The sequence below is a fragment of the Miniopterus natalensis genome, chromosome 2 (genome assembly GCF_054644295.1).
Source record: "Miniopterus natalensis isolate mMinNat1 chromosome 2, mMinNat1.hap1, whole genome shotgun sequence".
Classification (NCBI taxonomy): Eukaryota; Metazoa; Chordata; class Mammalia; order Chiroptera; family Miniopteridae; genus Miniopterus; species Miniopterus natalensis.
Window position 1 is genome coordinate 85,515,755 of NC_142082.1, and position 17,943 is coordinate 85,533,697.

A 17,943-nucleotide genomic window follows, 5' to 3' on the forward strand; every position below is an offset into this window, starting at 1 on the left:
TCCTTTCCAATTTGGATACTTTTTATGTTTTATTCCTGTCTGATGGCTCTGGCAAGGACTTCCTGTTCCTTGTTGAATAAGAGTGGTGAAAGTGGACATCCTTGTCTTGTTCCTGTTTTTTATGGAAATGGTTTAATCTTTTGAGCATTGAGTATAATGTTGCTGTATGTTTGTCATATATGGCCTTTATTATGTTGAGGTATGTTCCCTCTACTCTCACTTTGCTGAGAGTTTTTACTAAAAATGGGTGCTGGATTTTGTCAAATGCTTTTTCTCCATCTATTGATAAGATCATATGATTTTTGTCCTTCATTTTGTTTATGTGATGTATCAAATATCTGGACTTGCAAATATTATACCAACCTTGCATCCCTGGACTAAATCCCACTTGATCATGGTGCATGATTTTTTTAATGTATTGCTGTATCCAGTTTGATAGTATTTTGTTAAAAAATTTATCATCTATGTTCATCAGGGATATTGGCCTGTAATTCTCTTTTTTTGTAGTGTCTTCATCTGATTTTGGGATTAGGATGATGTTGGCTTCATAAAAAGAGTTTGGGAGTTTTCCCTCCTCTTAGATTTTCTGAAATAGTTTCAGGAACATAGGTGTTAGTTCATCTTTGAATGTTTGAAAAAATTCATCTGTAAATCCATCCGGTCCAAGACTTTTGTTTGCTAGAAACTTTTTGATTACTGCTTTCTTTTCATTATTTGTTATTGGCTTATTCAGATTTTCTGACTCTTCCTGCTTCAGCTTTGGAAAATTGTATACTTCTAGGAATTTGTCCATTTCTCCCAGGTTGTCTAGTTTGTTGGCATAAGGCTGTTCATAGTATTTTCTTACATTTCCTTGTATTTATGTTGGGTCAGTTGTTATTGCTCCTCTTTCATTTCTGATTTTATTTATTTGGCTCCTTTCTCTTCATTTCTTGATGATTCTTTCTAAAGGTCCATCAGTCTTACTTATCTTTTCAAAGAATCAGCTCTTGGTTTTATTGATTTTTTTGTATTGTGTTTTAAGTGTCTGTATCATTAATTTTTGCTCTGATCTTTATTATTTCCTTCCTTCTACTTTCTTAGGGTTTTTTCTTCTGTTCTTTTTCTAACTTTTATTTGTTATGTTAGATGGTTTAGTAGAACTTTTTCTTGTTTCTTGAGGTATGCCTGTAATGCTATAAACTTTTCTCTCAGGACTACTTTCACTGTGTCCCATAGATTTGGGTTTGTTGTCTGTTCATTGTCATTTTTTTCCCCAGGAAGTTTTTGATTTCTTTTTTGATGTTATTGATAAGGCATTCATTGTTTAATAACATACCATTTAGCACCCATGTGTTTGAATATTTTTGAGTTTTTTAATAGTGGTAGATTTCTGGCCATTGTGATCTGAGAAGATGATTGATATAATTTTAGTCTTCTTGAACTTGTAAAGACTTGCTTTGTGCCCAAACATGTGGTCTATTCTTGAGAATGCTCCATGTTCACTAGAGAAGAACGTGTATTCTGCTGTTTTGAGATGAAATGATCTGTAAATGTCAATTAAATCCATTAAAACTTAACTACTGTGTCATTTAAGGTCTCTGTTTCTCTGTTAATTTTTTGTCTGGATGATCTGTCCAATGATGACAGTGGGGTGTTAAAGTCTCCCACTATGATTGTGATGTTATCGATCGCCCTCTTAAAGTCCACCAAGAAATTTTTTTACATATGTAGGTGCTCCAATATTGGGGGCATATATATTTATAAGAATTATTTCCTCCTTTTGGATTGATACCTTTAGTATTATGTAGTGACCTTCTTTGTCTCTTGTTACCATCTTTATTTTTAAGTCTATTGTGTCAGAAATAAGTATTGTTATTCCAGGTTTTTTTGTTTTGTTCCATTTTCATGGAATATTTTTTCCATTCCTTCACTTTCACCCTGTGTGAATCTTTTGCTCTCAGGTGGGTCTCTTGTAGACAACATATATATGCTTCATGTTTTCTTATCCATTCAACTACACTGTGTCTTTTGATTGGAGGATTTAACCTGTTTACATTTAAGGTTATTATTGATATAAAATTATATAATGCCATTTTTTTCCTTTATGTTGAAAAAGAAAAAAGGACTTCTTTGGAAAGCAGTCCTTTTAACATTTCTTTCAATGCTGGTTTGATGGTAGTGAACTCCTTTAGTTTTTTTTTTTCAGGGAAGCTCTTTATTTCACCTTCAATTTTAAATGATAGCCTTGCTGGATAAAGCAATATTGGTTGCATGTTCTTGCTTTTCATTACTTTGAGAACTTCATGCTAATCTCTTCTGGCCTGAAGTGTTTCTGTTGCGAAATAAGCTGTCAGCCTTATGGGGCTCCCTTGTAGGTTATGCTTTTCTCTCTCTCATAGCCTTTAGTAATCTTTCTTTGTCCTTAACATTTGACATTTTCATTACAGTGTGTCTTGGAGTGAGTCTCTTTTGGTTCCTCTTGTTTAGAACCCTCTGTGCTTCCTGAACTTGTGTGGCTTTCCCCTCAGCAGCTTAGGGAAGTTTTCTGTCATCATTTATTCCACCACATTCTTTATTCCTTGCTGAGTTTCCTCTCTTTCTGGCACCCATATCATGTGAATGTTGTTTAGCATCATGTTGTCCCAAAGTTCCCTTAAACTATCCTCAAGCTTTTTAAAAGTTTTTTTTTTTTTTTTGCTACTCTGATTGAGTGGTGTGTTTATACCTTATCTTCTAATTCACTTATTCTATCCTCTGCTTCATTAATCTTGCTTTTAATTTCTCCTAGTATATTCTTGATATCAGATATACTACTCTTCATTTCTGCTTGGTGCATATTTATCATATTTCTATCTCCTTTCATGATGATGAAGCTTTCACTATGTTCCTGGACCTTCCCATTAAGTGTCTTATGATTCTCATTATTTTTCTTGAGCATCTCCATAACCATTACTCTGAACTCTATTTTTGATAACTTGCTGAATTCCATTTCATCAAGGTCTATTTCTGGCAATTTTTTCATTTCTTTGGTTTGGGGCATTGTTTCTTTGTCCCCATTTTAGTGACTCTTAGTGTTTGTATCTGTATATTAGATATATTTGCTGTCTCTCAGTCTTGTGGGGTGGGATTTTGTAGTGTATATCCAGTGGGACCCAGAGCCATGTTTTCCTTATACTTTGAGCTATACACTCTAGGTGTGTCTCTTTTGTGGGTATCTCTTTTGTAGGTTCTTTGGGCTCTCCTGTTATGATTGGGTCAAGATTTTTATTGACCCATTCATGGGAGCACCCTCCTCTCAGGTTGGCTAACTGTGAGGCTCAGCCACAACCATGCTGTGTGTTCTACTCTACAAGTATTGACAGGGCAAAACAAAACACAATTAAACTGCCAGGAATAAAACAGTAACTTACAAAATATCCTGACAATCACAATAAAAACAACCTAAGAGAAAGTAGAATTGGGAGAACAAAGCAAGAACACAAATGCTAAAGCAAAAAGGAAAGCTAGAAAAGGATATTATTGCTACTAGTAAAAATAAAATAAAATAAAAATTTTAAAAATATAGACTCTACTGGGAGTTAAAAGGGGCAGAGAAAAGATTCTGAAAGGAGAGAAGGGCAAGCAAAAAAATAAGGGTAGATAGTTGAAATAGGAAAATGGTTGAAATTGAAAAAACAAAAAAGAAAATTTAAAACACAAACAAAGAAAAAGGAATACAGAGACTAAAATGAGGAGAAAAAAAATAAGTTATGCCAATTGAACAAGAAGAGAGAGAAAAGTAAAACAAGGGTAAGGAAGAAGGCCAATAAGAGATATGGAGGAATAATAGATAAAAGCAATAAATTTACTGATTATAATACTAATATTCCAGTAATAAAGAAGGCAATATCAAGAAAATCTTTATAATAGAACAAAACAAAAACACAAGCAAAGCAAGACAAAATAAATCCTTAAAAATTTAATTAAAAAATTAAAATCAATTAAAGATTAATTGTTCTCCTCTTTGTGATAAAAATTATTAAAAATTAAAATTAAAAATAAAATGATTTACAAAGTCAACCAGGTGAGTTTCATCTGCACAGCTTATGTTGCCTGAGGCTCACTGTTTTGTATGCTGATTTCAGGTCTCCTGGGAGGTACTTGTGTGTCAGCCAATGTCAGGAGCTAAGTAGGTTTGGCTCTGGAGTCTTTAGGTAGTTGGGTGGTCTAAGGCTTTCTGTGGGCCACCTCCTCCTGTCAGCAATTTTGCCTCCTCCTTGTGGTTTTCTGGTCTTTTTCCAGACCCTTCTGAAGAGAGTCTAGTAGGGAAACCGGCTAGTGTAGCTCAGGATATTTTTCCCCTTACTTAGAGATTTCACTGTCAGGCACTCACTGTGGGGCAGTTAGTCTCTGCTTCAAAGCCAACTCCTCTGTTTCTACCAAATCTTCCAATTCTAGTTCCCCATACAATGGTCCCCTGCAAGTTCAGATTGAATTCAGCCTGTTGCCTTTTTCATATGGGCAGCATCAGTGGCCTGGACTCAGTGGGTTTGATCCAAAAAGATTCTGGTGAGCATGTTGCCTGCCCAGCCTCCAGAGGGATTTTAAGATATTCCTCCAGTTCCCAAACAATAAATAGTCCCTAAGAGTGTTATCCCTTTATTGTCATCCTGTGCGTTGTTCTCCCTTCTCCCTCAGGACTGTGCTTTGTGGGGGGATACCTGGAGCTTTGGTGGGCTCATCTAGCCCCTTTCCTTCTGGGGGTGGTACTCTTAGCTTGTAGGAAAGATAGGGGTGCTCTGCCCATCTTTTCCAATTCTGCTTAGCTGATTTCACAGGGCTCAAAGTTCAAACTCTCCACAATGCAGGCAAAAATCCCAGCTTTCACTGGTCTGTCTTCCCAATGCAAGCCAGGAAGGTGTACACCCATTCAGCAATCAAAAATACACAAAGCAACAAACAGGTAGAGAATCAGTCCCGCAAGTTTCCTTCATCCTCTCACCTTGGTACCAAGCAGGAGGGGTCACAAAATCAGCCCCATGCAGGTTTCCTGCACAGCTCATCTCAGAAAATCTGGGGCAGCTTCGTGCATGCTATCCTGGCTCCCCTCAGAGCAGGTCTAAAATCTCAGAATCACCCCACCAGCAGCTCTGGCAACTGGAGTCTCGCTTTGCCCAGCTGGTGGCTCTGGTCCCTCTCTCTGGTGGTGGGAGTGCTCTCCTCCCCTTCCCCACATCACACAGTTCAAATGGTTTCTGAGGTTGTACACAATGCCTTATGAAAAGCTGAGGGTCCCTGAAGGTGGCTGCTGAATGCAGCCCTCTGGCCCCTTTCTATTCCAAAACCACACCCTGTGGGACAGCCTTTCCTGTGGTCAGGACCAGAGGTATATATCTGCTGCCCCAGCTTCTGCCAGTAGGTATGTTGTTTCACTGGGAATATCCTGTCCCCTGATCACAGGCACACTGTTCTCCTGGCTGGCTCTGCCCTCTGTGAACAGGTTTTCCTTCCTTTCTTCTCCAGTCCAGATTTAAGATCCCAGCTTTTGGATGCCAGTCCACACTCCCAAGGGGCAGGAACTTTGCAGCCTCTAACCCTCCGGACTTGCAGCTCAGCACTGGCTTCGGGAGGGACTCCCACTTCTTATACCCCACCCACCTTACCAGTCTCTGTGTTGTTTTTTTAGTGCTCCTTACTTTAAATATGTCCAATCAGGTATATTCCCTTGTTTTCCAAGCTGTCTGTGCTGTATTTTAGCTGTAAATCGAGTCTGTGGCTGGGAACGAGGGAACCTTGCTTCTTGTCAGAGTGCTGCCATCTTCCCTTCTCACAACAGATATCTTAAAACATCATCCTTTATTCCCAACTTCCATACCCAATCTGCATTCAGTCTGTGTTCTTAAAGTTTGGTCTAAAAATATAATCTTTTCCTTCAGTGTCAATATTATACTATAAACTGAGGCATTAAGAGAAGTTGATCACAAGGTCTGAATGCTATAGTCTGCTCTCTCCATCAAAGACTAAATAATCCTACTATAATCATTTTCCCTCCTGTTTATATGCAAATATTTTTAAGAACTGAGTTGCCCCAGTTGTTTACATGGCATTCATATTATCCCAAAACAATTCAAAACATTTAACAACATCGATGATTTATTGGTTTTAAATCTCTCTCTTCCCCAAATCCACTGAACCAACAATATTTTACTGAGATTTTCTTTGGAGGAGAGGTATCTTGGCTATTAAACAGGATTACTTGTCAGTTTGATAATGGACATCTAAAAGCATTTCATTAACTAATTAAATAAAAATACCTTATCTAAGTCTAAGATAAATAGACCTAGTCTATTTATCTTACCTAGTCTAAGATAAATGCAGAGGATAAAGTACCAAATTTTATAACATTATGGTCAATGTATGTAGTTGAGTGTAGATGTGTTTTACCAAACCCCTAAATACATATTTTATTTTATTTTTATTTTTTAAAGTATATTAAGTAGTTAAATTTTGCTCCAAAAAGAATCAGAGGACAACTGTAAAGTTATTTATATTATACAGGATAAAAACATATGAAGATTGGGTAAAGAGTAAAAGTGAGGATGGCATTCTGTTTTGTTTTGTTTTTGTTTTGTTTTTAATATATCTTTATTGATTTCAGAGAGAGAAAAGGAGAGGGAGAGAGAGATGGAAACATCAATGATGACAGAGTCATTGACAGAGTCCGCAACCTGGGCATGTGCCCTGACCGGGAATTGAACCCCGATCGCCTGGATCCTAGGTCGATACTCAACTGCTGAGCCACGCCCGGCTGGGCAAAGATGGCATTTTGATAAAGACTTGTTTACTACACAAATGGTCATGCCATTAGATTCTATATAGTTACTGAAAGTGTATTATACATTTGACTCAGAGTTCCCTGGCAGCCAATGTAAAGCCAGGGACATGATTAGGTATAAGGGTCACAATGAATATAACTTGTCCTTTCACTTGACTGTCCTTCGCCCTTTTTTATGTGGTGAATTCCTATCAAGTCAGGGCCTAACTCTCAAAGAATCCTTGAGTGATCTATGTCTTTGCTGTTTCTTTTGTTCCCACAGATATTTGAATGTATCTCAGTTCTAACACTTGTTGAGTTGGAGGTACAAGTGGGCTTTGGGAGTCATACACCAGAGTTCAAATTCCAATTATGTTTTTTTCTTTTTTTCTTTTTAGAGTTATGTATTTTTTTCATTGTCGCTTATCCTAATTGCTCTTAGGTAAGTGACTGCATGTATTTAATAAGAAAAGAGAATCTGCAGCTTGACTCCTCCCTATGATATTCTGACTCCATTTTTAGTAAAAGCAACAAAGTATAAGAATTTCTCCAAATACCATTTGCAGTAGAACTGCTGCCAAGTTGCAGATTTTCTTAAAAACTCTTACAGGGAAGACCATCACTCTGGGGGTTGAGCCCTCAGATACAATAGAAAATATAAAGGCCCAGATCCAGGATAAGGAAGTAATTCTTCCTGATTAGCAGAGACTGATCTTTGCTGGCAAGCAACTGGAAGATGGATGTAATTTGACTACAACGTTTAAAGGAAGTCCACTCTTCATCTTGTGTTAGACTCTATGGTAGTGCTAAGAAAAGGAAGAAGCCTTACACCACTTTGAAGAAGAATGAGCATAAGAGAAAGAAGGTTAAGCTGGCTGTCCTGAAATACTATAAGGTGGATGTGAATGACAAAATCACTCACCCTTGTCAGGGTGTCTTTCACATGAATGTGGTGCTGGAGGTTTTAGGACCAGACATTTTGACAGAAATTATTGTGACAAATGTCTGACCTATTGCTTCAGCCAACTGGAAGACAGGTAATTGTATATGGGTTAAAAAAAGACATGAAGTAATAAAAAAATAAGTTCGAGGAAGAAAAAAATCATGCCACATTAGCTCTTTATAATTCACAGAAGCATGATCATTTGATGTAGTTTTTTCAGCATAAAAAATCCCACCCTCCAAAAAATGTTTATTTACCCTTGATATTATTTTTTCTAACACCACATGATGAATTCTGAAGAAAGGCTTGAATAAATTGTTGAATCAGTGTGGATTTAAACATAGATGTGCCTCCCACGTGGCCACCATTTTTGTTGCTACAACCTAAATAAGCTGGAAGAAAATGATCAAAATGCCCCCAATGAGCTAATCCACTCTTTGTCCAAATTTCCCTGATGTAGAAAACTCAGTTCCTCCTTCACAGAACATGAAGTACTTTGGTTTACAATGTCACATAAAATGGAACATTTTCTAATTTTTAGAATTTTTTGCTTATATCAAAAGCATCTTTTTACAATCAGAAAAAGGCCAAAGCTACGCTTTCTGTACTCAGGATCTTTTTCCCTTGGCCTCAGTGTTTGGAGCTAGAGATACTATTTGTGGAACAAGGCTGAGGAAATGAGCCAAAATGAAATTCAGGCTTGCCAGAGCTTACAATCTTAATGCAAATTCAACAATTAGCAATGCCTCAGCTGTGAAAGTTGGAAAAAATTCCTCACGTCAGATGGGGAGAGAGGATGCTTGGGAAAATCACTTCTATTTTACTGTTGTCATCCTGTCATTACATAACTCAGTTCACGACCTTGAAGGAGACCTGGACCCTATGGGTTATAAACTCACAGAGATGACTCTGGAAAGTTAACCTCCTTATTAAGCCAAACAAGAACTATAAATTCATAAGCAGACAAAGTAGGGAAAGAGTTTAAAATATAAGAAACAAACAATATCACCAGATTCAAAAACCACCTAGGTGAATGAGTATTAAATGCCAAGAAGATTCAACAAAATTAAGATATTAAAACAATAAACAGTTCTAATCTGTCCTTGTCAACTTGAACTTGAATTTATAGCAGGTAATAAGCATTTTTGTTTTTTACTTGAGAGGTTTGAAGCAGGCAGAAAATACTCCCATTACATTCCTTAGGGTAATTTAGCACCTCCAAGAATATTGGGGTCTCGTGTCTTTATTTCCACATCTTGGTCTTTTTCTAAGGAAAGGAAAAATTGCAGCATTGAATATTTCCACCATTCTCATTAGAAAGAATACAATGATATGGCAAGTTGAGAGAAAAGACTTAAATCTTAAGGACTTGATATGGTAAGCACAACTATTTATTTCCTGTGGAATTTTTTACCCAAATCTTTTCTTCCTATTTTCATTGTCAGTCATTATGGATGATGCAAGCATTGTGAACATCCCCAAAGCTAAAAATCATATTCCATTGCAACCTCTTAAGCACAGAGACACATCACAACCAGGTGGGAAGTAAATTTTCCTATTTCCCTCAAACATTTCTCTTCCTGACTTTTTTTCACTCCTTTCTAACAAAATACAAATCTACTAAACTTTTCTAAATGAAAATCAAACAAGATCAATATTTCTTAATAAAAATGTCCCCCAATTTTTCTCTGTCAAATATCTGTTCAGCATATATCTTTTTAAAAAATTGTTGACACTGTTACAGATATCCCCCATACTCCCACTTTGCTACCCTCAACCCAGCCCTCGCCTACTCCCCTCAACCACATTGTTGTCTGTATGTCCATAGGCTGTGCATATATGCATATATGTTCTTTGTTTAATCCCATCCAGTCCCTCCCATTCCCTTCCCCTCCCCTCTCAGATCTGTCAATCTGTTCCATGTATCCATGCCTCTGGTCCTATTTTGTTTCTGTTTATTTTGTTCATTAGATTCCACATATGAGTGATATCATATGATATTTATCTTTCTCTGAATGGCTTATTTTGCTTAGCATAATACTCTCCAGATCCATCCATGCTTTCCCAAGGGGTAAGAGATCCTTCTTTTTTACAGCTGCATAGTATTCCATTGTCTAAATGTATCATCACTTTTTTATCCACTGGTCTACCTATGGGCACTTGGACTGTTTCCAGACCTTAGCTATTGTAAATAGTGCTGCTTTGAAAATAGAGGTGAATATACTCTTTCTGATTGGTGGTTCTGGACTCTTAGGGTATATTTCCAGAAGTGTGAAAACTGGGTCAAAAGGCAGTTCCATATTTAATTTTTTAAGGAAACTCCATACTGTTTTCCATAGTGGCTGCACCAGCCTATATTCCCACAAACAGTGGACTAGGGTGCCCTTTTCTCCACATCCTCCCCAACACTTGTTTGTTGTTTTATCCATGGTAGCCATTCTGACAGGTGTGAGGTAATACTTCATTGTAGTTTTAATTTGTATCTCTCTGATGATTAGTGACCTTGAGCATTTTTTCATATGTCTACTCTTTGGAGAACTGTCTATTCAGTTCCTTTGCTCATTTTTTAATTGAATTGTTTGTCTTCCTGGTGTTGAATTGTATATGGTCTTCATATATTTTAGAAATTAACCCCTTATTATATGTATCATTGGTGAATATGTCTTCCCATAAAGTGGGTTCCCTTTTCATTTTATTAATGGTTTCTTTTGCTGTGCAGAAGCTTTTTAGACTGATTTAGTACTGTTTGTTTTATTTTTTCCCTTTGTTTCCCTTCCCTATGAGATATGCTGACAAAATTTTTTCCACGAGAGATGTCTGAGCGTTTACTGCCTATGTTTCTTTCTAGATTTATATGGTTTTGCAGCTTACATTTAAGTTTTTTTTTATCCATTTTGAGTTTATTCTTGAGTATGGTGTAAGTTGGTGATCTAGTTTCTTTTTTTTTTTTTTTTTTTTGCATGTACCTGTCTTTTCCCAGCACCATTCTTTGAAGAGACTCTTTTTACTCCATGGATGCTCTTGCCTCCTTTGTCGAATATTAATTATCCATAAAAGCATTGGCTGATTTCTGGCTCTCTTTTGTTCTATTGATCTATATACCCATTCTTATGTCAATACCAGACAGTTATGATTACATTGGTGTTTTAGTATAGCTTGATATCTGGTATTATAGTCCCTCCAATTGCTGAGGCTATCCAGGATCTTTTTTGGCTCCATATAAATTTTTAGAATATTTGTTTTAGATCTGTGAAATATGCCATTGGTGTTTTAACAAGAATTACATTGAAGCAATGTATAGATTGCTTTGGGTAGTAGGAACATTTTAATGATGTTAATTCTTCCAATCCAGGAACACTTCATATGCTTCCACCTGTTTATATCTTCCTCTACTTTTTCTTTAATTATCTATAGTTTTCTGAGTACAGGTATATTGCCTCCATGGTTAAGTTTATTTGTTGGTACTTTATTCTTAGGTACTTTACTTTTTTCTGAGTTCATTATTGGTGTATAAAAATTCCATTGGCTTCTAGATACTAATTTTGTATCCTGCTAATTTGCTGAATTCATTTATTAAATCTAGTAATTTTTTGGTGAGGTCTTTATGGTTTCTGTGTACAATATTATGGCATCTGTGAATAATGACAGTTTTACTTCCTCCTTTCAAATTTGGATGTCTTTTATTTCTTCTTCTTTTCTGATCCCTGTGGCTAGGACTTCCAGTACTATTTTGAACAAGTGATGAAAGCAAAAATACTTGTCTTGTTCTTGATCTTAAGGAAAATGTTTTTATTATCTGCCCATTGACTGTGATGTTGGCTGTAGGTTTTTGATATATGGCCTTTATTATGTTTACATATGATCCTTCTATTCCCACTTCACTGGGTATTTTTACTATAAATGGGTGCTAGATTTTATTGAATGCTTTTTCTGCATCTATTGATATGATCATGTGATTTTCATCCTTCATTTTGTTTATGTGATGTAACACATTTATTGATTTGTGTATATTGTACCAACCTTGGATCCCTAGAATAAATTCCACTTGGTCCTGGTATATGATCTTTTTAATGTATTGATGAATCTGAGTTGCTAATATTTTGTTGAGGATTTTAGTATCTACATTCATCAAGGATACAGGCCTTATAATTTTCTTTTTTTGTAGTGTCTTTATCTGGTTTTGAATTAGAATAATGCTGGCTTCTTTTAAAAAAGCTTGGAATTCCCTTTCTTAAATTTTTTGGAATAGTTTGAGGAGGATAGGTCTTAGTTCTTCTATTAATGTTTGGTAAAACTTCCCTGTGAAGCTGTACAGACCAGAGCTTTTATTTGCTTGGTTTTTTGTTTTGTTTTGTTTTGTTTTATTACTATTTCAATTCCATTAGTTGTTATCAACCTATTTAGGTTTTCTGAATTTTCCTTACTTAGTTGGGGGAGTCTGTATGTTTCTAGGAATTTGTCCATTTCTCCCAGGTTGTCTAATTTATTGGCATATCATTGTTCATAGTATTTTCTTGCAATTTGTATTTCTGTGATGTCAGTTGGTACCTTGCCTCTTTCATTTCTGGCTTTATTTACTTGGGTTCTCTCTCTTTGCTTCATTTTTGAAAAATATGTTTTTATTGATTTTTTTAGAGAAAGAGGACGGAGAGAGAAACATCAATGAGAGAGAAATATTGATCAGCTGCCTCCTGCACAAACCCTACTGGAGATAGAGCTCCCAAGCTGTGCATGTGCCCTGACCGGGAATGGAACCAGTGAAATCTGTGCATGGGTCAATGCTCAACTCACTGAACCACACCAGTCAGGGCTCTCTTTTTATTTCTTGATGAGTCTGGTTAAGGGTTCATCAATCTTGCTCCTTTTTTCAAAGAATGAGCTCTTGGTTTCATTGATATCTTGAATTATTTTTTTACTCTGTCATTTATTTCCACTCTGAACATTATTATTTTCTTCCTTCTACTTACTCTGGGCTTTTCATGTTGTTCTTTTTCTATTTATTTGAGGTTTAGGGTTATCTCATTTATTTAGGACTTTTCTTGCTTCTTGACGTAGGCTTTCAATGCTATGAACTTCCCTCTCAGGATTGATTTCATCTTGTCGCATAAATTTTGGGTTTTTGTGTGTTCATTTTCATTTGTTTCCAGGTAATTTTTATTTCTTCCTTGATCTCATTAGTAACACATTTATTCTTTAATAACATACTGTTTAACCTCCATGTGTTTGAATGTTTTTGTGTGTTTTTTATTGTAGTTGATTTGTAGTTTCATGCCATTGTGATCTGAGAAGATGCTTGATATAATTTTAATTTTGAATTTGTCAAGATTTATTTTGTGTTCTAACATATGGTCCGTCTTTTAGAATGTTCCATATGCACTTCAGAAGAATGTATATTCTGTTGCTTTGAGATGAAATGGTCTATAAGTATCAATTAAATCCATCTGATCTAATGTGTCGTTTAAAGTCACTGTTTCCTTGTTGAATTTTTGTCTGGGAGATCTACCTAGTGATGTCAGTGGCTGCTCAGGTCTCCTATTATGACTGTATTTTTGTCCATCCCTCCTTTAAAGTCCATCAAGAATTTTTAAAATACATTTAGGTGCTCCTATATCAGGTGCATATATTTTTACCAAGGTTATATCTTCTTGTTGAATTGATCCCTTAGTGTTATGTAGTGTTCTTCTTTGTCTCTTATCATGGTCTTTGTTTTGAAGTTTCTTTTCCCAGTTATAAGTATTGCTATGCCAGTTTTTTGGGTTTTTTTTTTTTGTTTTTTTTTTCATGGAATATTTTTTTCCTCCCCATCACTTTCAGCCTGTGTGAATCTTTTGTTCTGAGGTGGGTTTCTTGTGACACATATATATTGATTATGCTTTTTTATTAATTCAGCTTCCTTATGTCTTTTGATTGGAGTATTTAATTATTTACCTTTAAGGTTATTATTGATAAGTAATTATTTATTGCCATTTTTATTTTTTTATGCCTATGATCCTCTCTCTTTTTCTTCTTACAGCAGTTCCTTTAACATTTCTTGCAATGCTAGTTTGGTGATAATGGACTATATTAGTCATTTTTTGTCTGGGAAGCTCTTTCCTTCATGGTCAATTTTAAATGATAGCTTGCTGGATCAAGTAGTCTTAGTTTCAGATCCTCACTTTTCATTACTTTAAATATTTCATGCTGTTCCCTTCCGGCCTATAATGTTTCTGTTGAGAAATCAACTGACAGCCTTAAGAGAACTTATGGGAAGTCCCTTTTAGGTAACTAACTGTTTCTTGATGCCTTTAAGATTCTCCCTGTATTTAAAGTTTGTCATTTTAATTATGATGTGTCTTGGTATGGGTCTCTTTGGGTTCATCTTAATTGAGACTTTCTGTGCTTTTTGAACTGATGCAACTTTTCCTTCATTAGGTTAGGGAAATTTTCTTTCATTATTTCTTCAAACAGGTTCTCTATCCCTCACTCACTTTCTTCTTTTTCTGATACCCCTATGATGTGGATGTTGTTACATTTCTTGTTTTCCCAAAGTTCTCTTATTCTATTTAATTCTCTGATTAGGTGTTTTTTTCTACCTTGTCTTCTAAATCACTTATTCAATCCTGTGTTTCATCCAACCTACTTTTAATTTCTTCCAATGTATTCTTTTTTCTTTTTTAATCCTCACCTGAAGATTTTTTCCCCCATTGCTTTTTAGAAAGTGTGGAAGGGAGAGAGACAGAGAGAAACATTGATGTGAGAGAGATATATGGATTGGTTGCCTACTGCACCCACCCAAACTGGGGCTGGAAATGGAGCCTGCAACTGAGGTACATGACCTTGGCTGGAATCAAACCCCGGGCCCTTTAGTCCCAAGGCCGATTCTCTAACCACTGAGCCAAACTGGCTAGGGTTCTTCCAATATATTCTTGATGTAAGATAGGGTATTTTTATTTTCAACTAGTTCTTATTTGTGGTTTATAATGAATTTTTGTATGCTACTGATGCTTCTCATAACCATTACTTTGAATTCTGTTTCTGATAAATTGTTTGCCTCTGTTTTATTTAGTTTTTTCTCTGGAGATTCCTCCTGTTCTTCCATTTGGTGCCTGCTTCTTTGTCTCACCATTTTGGCTGTCTCTTTGTGTTTAATAGGAATGTTATAACTCCCAGTCTTGTTGGGGTGTCTTTTGTAGTAGATATGCTGTGGGACCCAGTGGTGCACTCTTAATCTCCTGAGCTGGGTGCTTTAAGAGTGTACCTTGTGTGGGTTATGTGGGCCATCCAGTTGTAATTGTGTTTTGGTTGCCATTGTCCCATTCTTTGATGGGTTTGACACTCAGGCTGGCTGACTTTGAGGCTTTACCCTGACCACACCATGCAAATTGTTGTACAGATACTGACAGAACAAAAAAAAAGACAAACCAAACCAAATGAAACACACACACCAAAACAAACCAACAACAAAAGAATAAGAATAGAAAAAAGAGACAAAAAATCAAACATACCTAACAAGTTTTGCTCAGTGGTTAGAGTGTCAGCACCCAGATTGAAGGGTCCCAGGTTTGATACTGGTCAAGGACACATACCTCGGTTGCAGGCTCCATCCTTGGCCCTGGTCTGGGCATGTGTGGAAGGCAACCAATCCATTTAGCTTTTTCACACTGATATTTCTTTCTGTGTGTCTCTCCCCCTCCTTTCCAGTCTCTCCAAAAAAAAATCAATGAAAAAACTTCCTCTGGAGAGGATTAACAAACAACAAACAAATAAACAAAAATAATAAAAGACAAGAGACAAAAAGAATTAGAAAATAAAAAAGGAATGGAAAAGATAATGAAAGGGAAGGAGATAAAGGAAAGTAAAAATAAAAACAAAAAATATAAAAAATTTAAAAATAGCTTTGGCCAGTTTTGCTCAGTAGTTATAACATCTGCCAGAGGACTGGAGGATCCCAGGTTTGATTCAGGCCATGAGTTAGTACTTCAGTTACAAGGTGAATCCTCAACCCTGGTTGGGGCACATGTGGTAGGTAAGCAATCGATGTCTCTCTCACATCAATGTTTTTGTCTCATCCCCTTCCTTCCACTCTCTTTGAAAAGCAATGCAAAAAAATATCCTCAGGTGATGATTAAAATATAAAGAAATAAACCATAAAAAATAGAAAAAGATAAATGGAAAAAAAAGAGTAGGAAAAAAATAGAATAAAAAAGAAAGAGAAATAAGATATGAAAGAATAGAATAAAATTAAATTGGAAAGAAAATAATTTTTTTTCAATCTTTCAATTTTATTTTTGTTTCAAATATTACAGATGTCCCTTTTTCTCCCCAATGGCCCATGCCACCCTGTCCCATTCCCCTCCACAGTCCCTTACCCACCATTCTGCATGTCCTTGGATTGTGTATATATGCATATAAATTCTTTGGTTACTCTCTCCCCCTTCACCCTCCTGCCCTCTTCCATCCCTCTGACATTTGTCAGTCTCATCTATGCTTCCATGTCATTGAACCTATTCTGTTCATCTGTTTATTAAGTTCTTTAGATTTCAGGTTTCAGCAAGATCATGCGATGTTTGTCTCTCTCTGCTTGGCATATTTCACTTAGCATAATTTTCTCAAGCTCCATCCATACTGTCCCAAAGGGTACAAGATTCTTCTTCTTTACAGTTGCATAGTATTCCATGGTGTAAATGTCCCACAGCTTTTTTATCCACTTATCTACTGATGGGCACTTGAGCTGTTTCCAGACCTTAGCTATTGTAAACTATGCTGCTATGAATATCAGGTAATATATATTCTTTCTGATTAATGTTTCAGGATTCTTAGGATACATTCCTAGGAGAGGAATCACTGGGTCAAAAGGTGGCTCCATTTTTAATTTTTTGAGGAGCTTCTATACTGTTTTCCATAGTGGCTGCACCAGTCTGCATTCCCAACAGCAGTGTACTAGGGTTACCCTTTCTCCACAGCCTCCCAGCACATATCGTTTGTTGATTTCTTAATGGTAGCCATTCTTACAGGTATGAAGTGATACATCATTGTGGTTTTCATTTGCATCTGCCTGATGATTAGCGACCTTGAGCATTTTCTCATATGTCTTTTGGCTATCTCCATGTCCTCTTTGAGAAAGCATCTATTCAAGTCCTTTTCCCATTTCATAATTGGGTTGTTTGTCTTCCTCTTGCTGAGTACTATGAGTTCTTCGTACACTATGGAAATTAGCCCCTTAACAGTTACATCCTTGGCAAATATGTTTTCCCAGACCGTGGGGTTCCTTTGTATTTTGAGGCTGTTTTCTTTTGCTGTGCAGAAGCTTTTTACTTTGATGTAGTCCCATATGTTTATTTTGTTTGTTTGTTTCTCTTCCCCTAGGAGATGTATCAGTGAAAATTGCACTACATGGGATGTCTATGACTTTACTGCTTGTGTATTCTTCCAGGATTGTTATGATTTTGTGACTTACCTTTAAGTCTTTTATCCATTTTGAGATTATTTTTGTGTATGGTGAAAGTTGGTGGTCTAGTTTCATTTTTTAGCATGTATCTGTCCAGATTTTCCAGCACCACTTACTAAAGAGACTGTCATACTCCATTGTATACTCTTGCCTCCTTTGTCAAATACTAACTGAACATAATGGCGTGGGTCTATACCTAGGGTCTCTGTTCTGTTCCATTTGTCTATTTGACTGTTGTACAAATACCAGGCCATTTTGATTACAGTGGCTTTGTAATATAGTTTGAAATCCGGTAATGTGATCCCTCCCCCTCTGTTCTTTTTTCTCAAGATGGCTGCAGCTATTCGGGGTCTTTTTTTGGTTCCATATAAATTTTTGAAATGTTTGTTCTAGATCTGTGAAATATGCTTTTGCTATTTTAATCAGAATTGCATTGAATTTATAAGTTGCTTTGGGTGGTATGGACATTTTAATAATATTAATTCTTCCAATCCATGAGCATGGTATATCCTTCCACTTGTTTAAATCTTCCTCTATTTCTTTTTTCAGTGTCACATAGATTTCCAAGTGCAGGTTTCTTACATCCTTGGTTAAGTTTATTCCTAGGTATCTTATTTTTTTAGTTGCAATGGTAAATGGTATTGCTTTTTTAGTTTCTCTCTCTGAAAGTGTATTGTTGGTGTATAAGAATGCCATTGATTTCCAGATGTTGACTTTCTATCCAGCTACCTTGCCACATTTCTTTATCAAATCTAGTAGTACTTTGATGGACTCTTTAGGGTTTTCTATGTACAATAT

General features: G+C 36.2%; 1 pseudogene; it reads left to right on the top strand.

Annotated features, from left to right (window-relative positions):
• LOC148093731 (ubiquitin-ribosomal protein eS31 fusion protein-like) overlaps positions 1-7,816 on the top strand; it is a 227,497-nt pseudogene extending 219,681 nt beyond the window's left edge.
• The last annotated feature ends 10,127 nt before the right edge of the window (positions 7,817-17,943 follow it).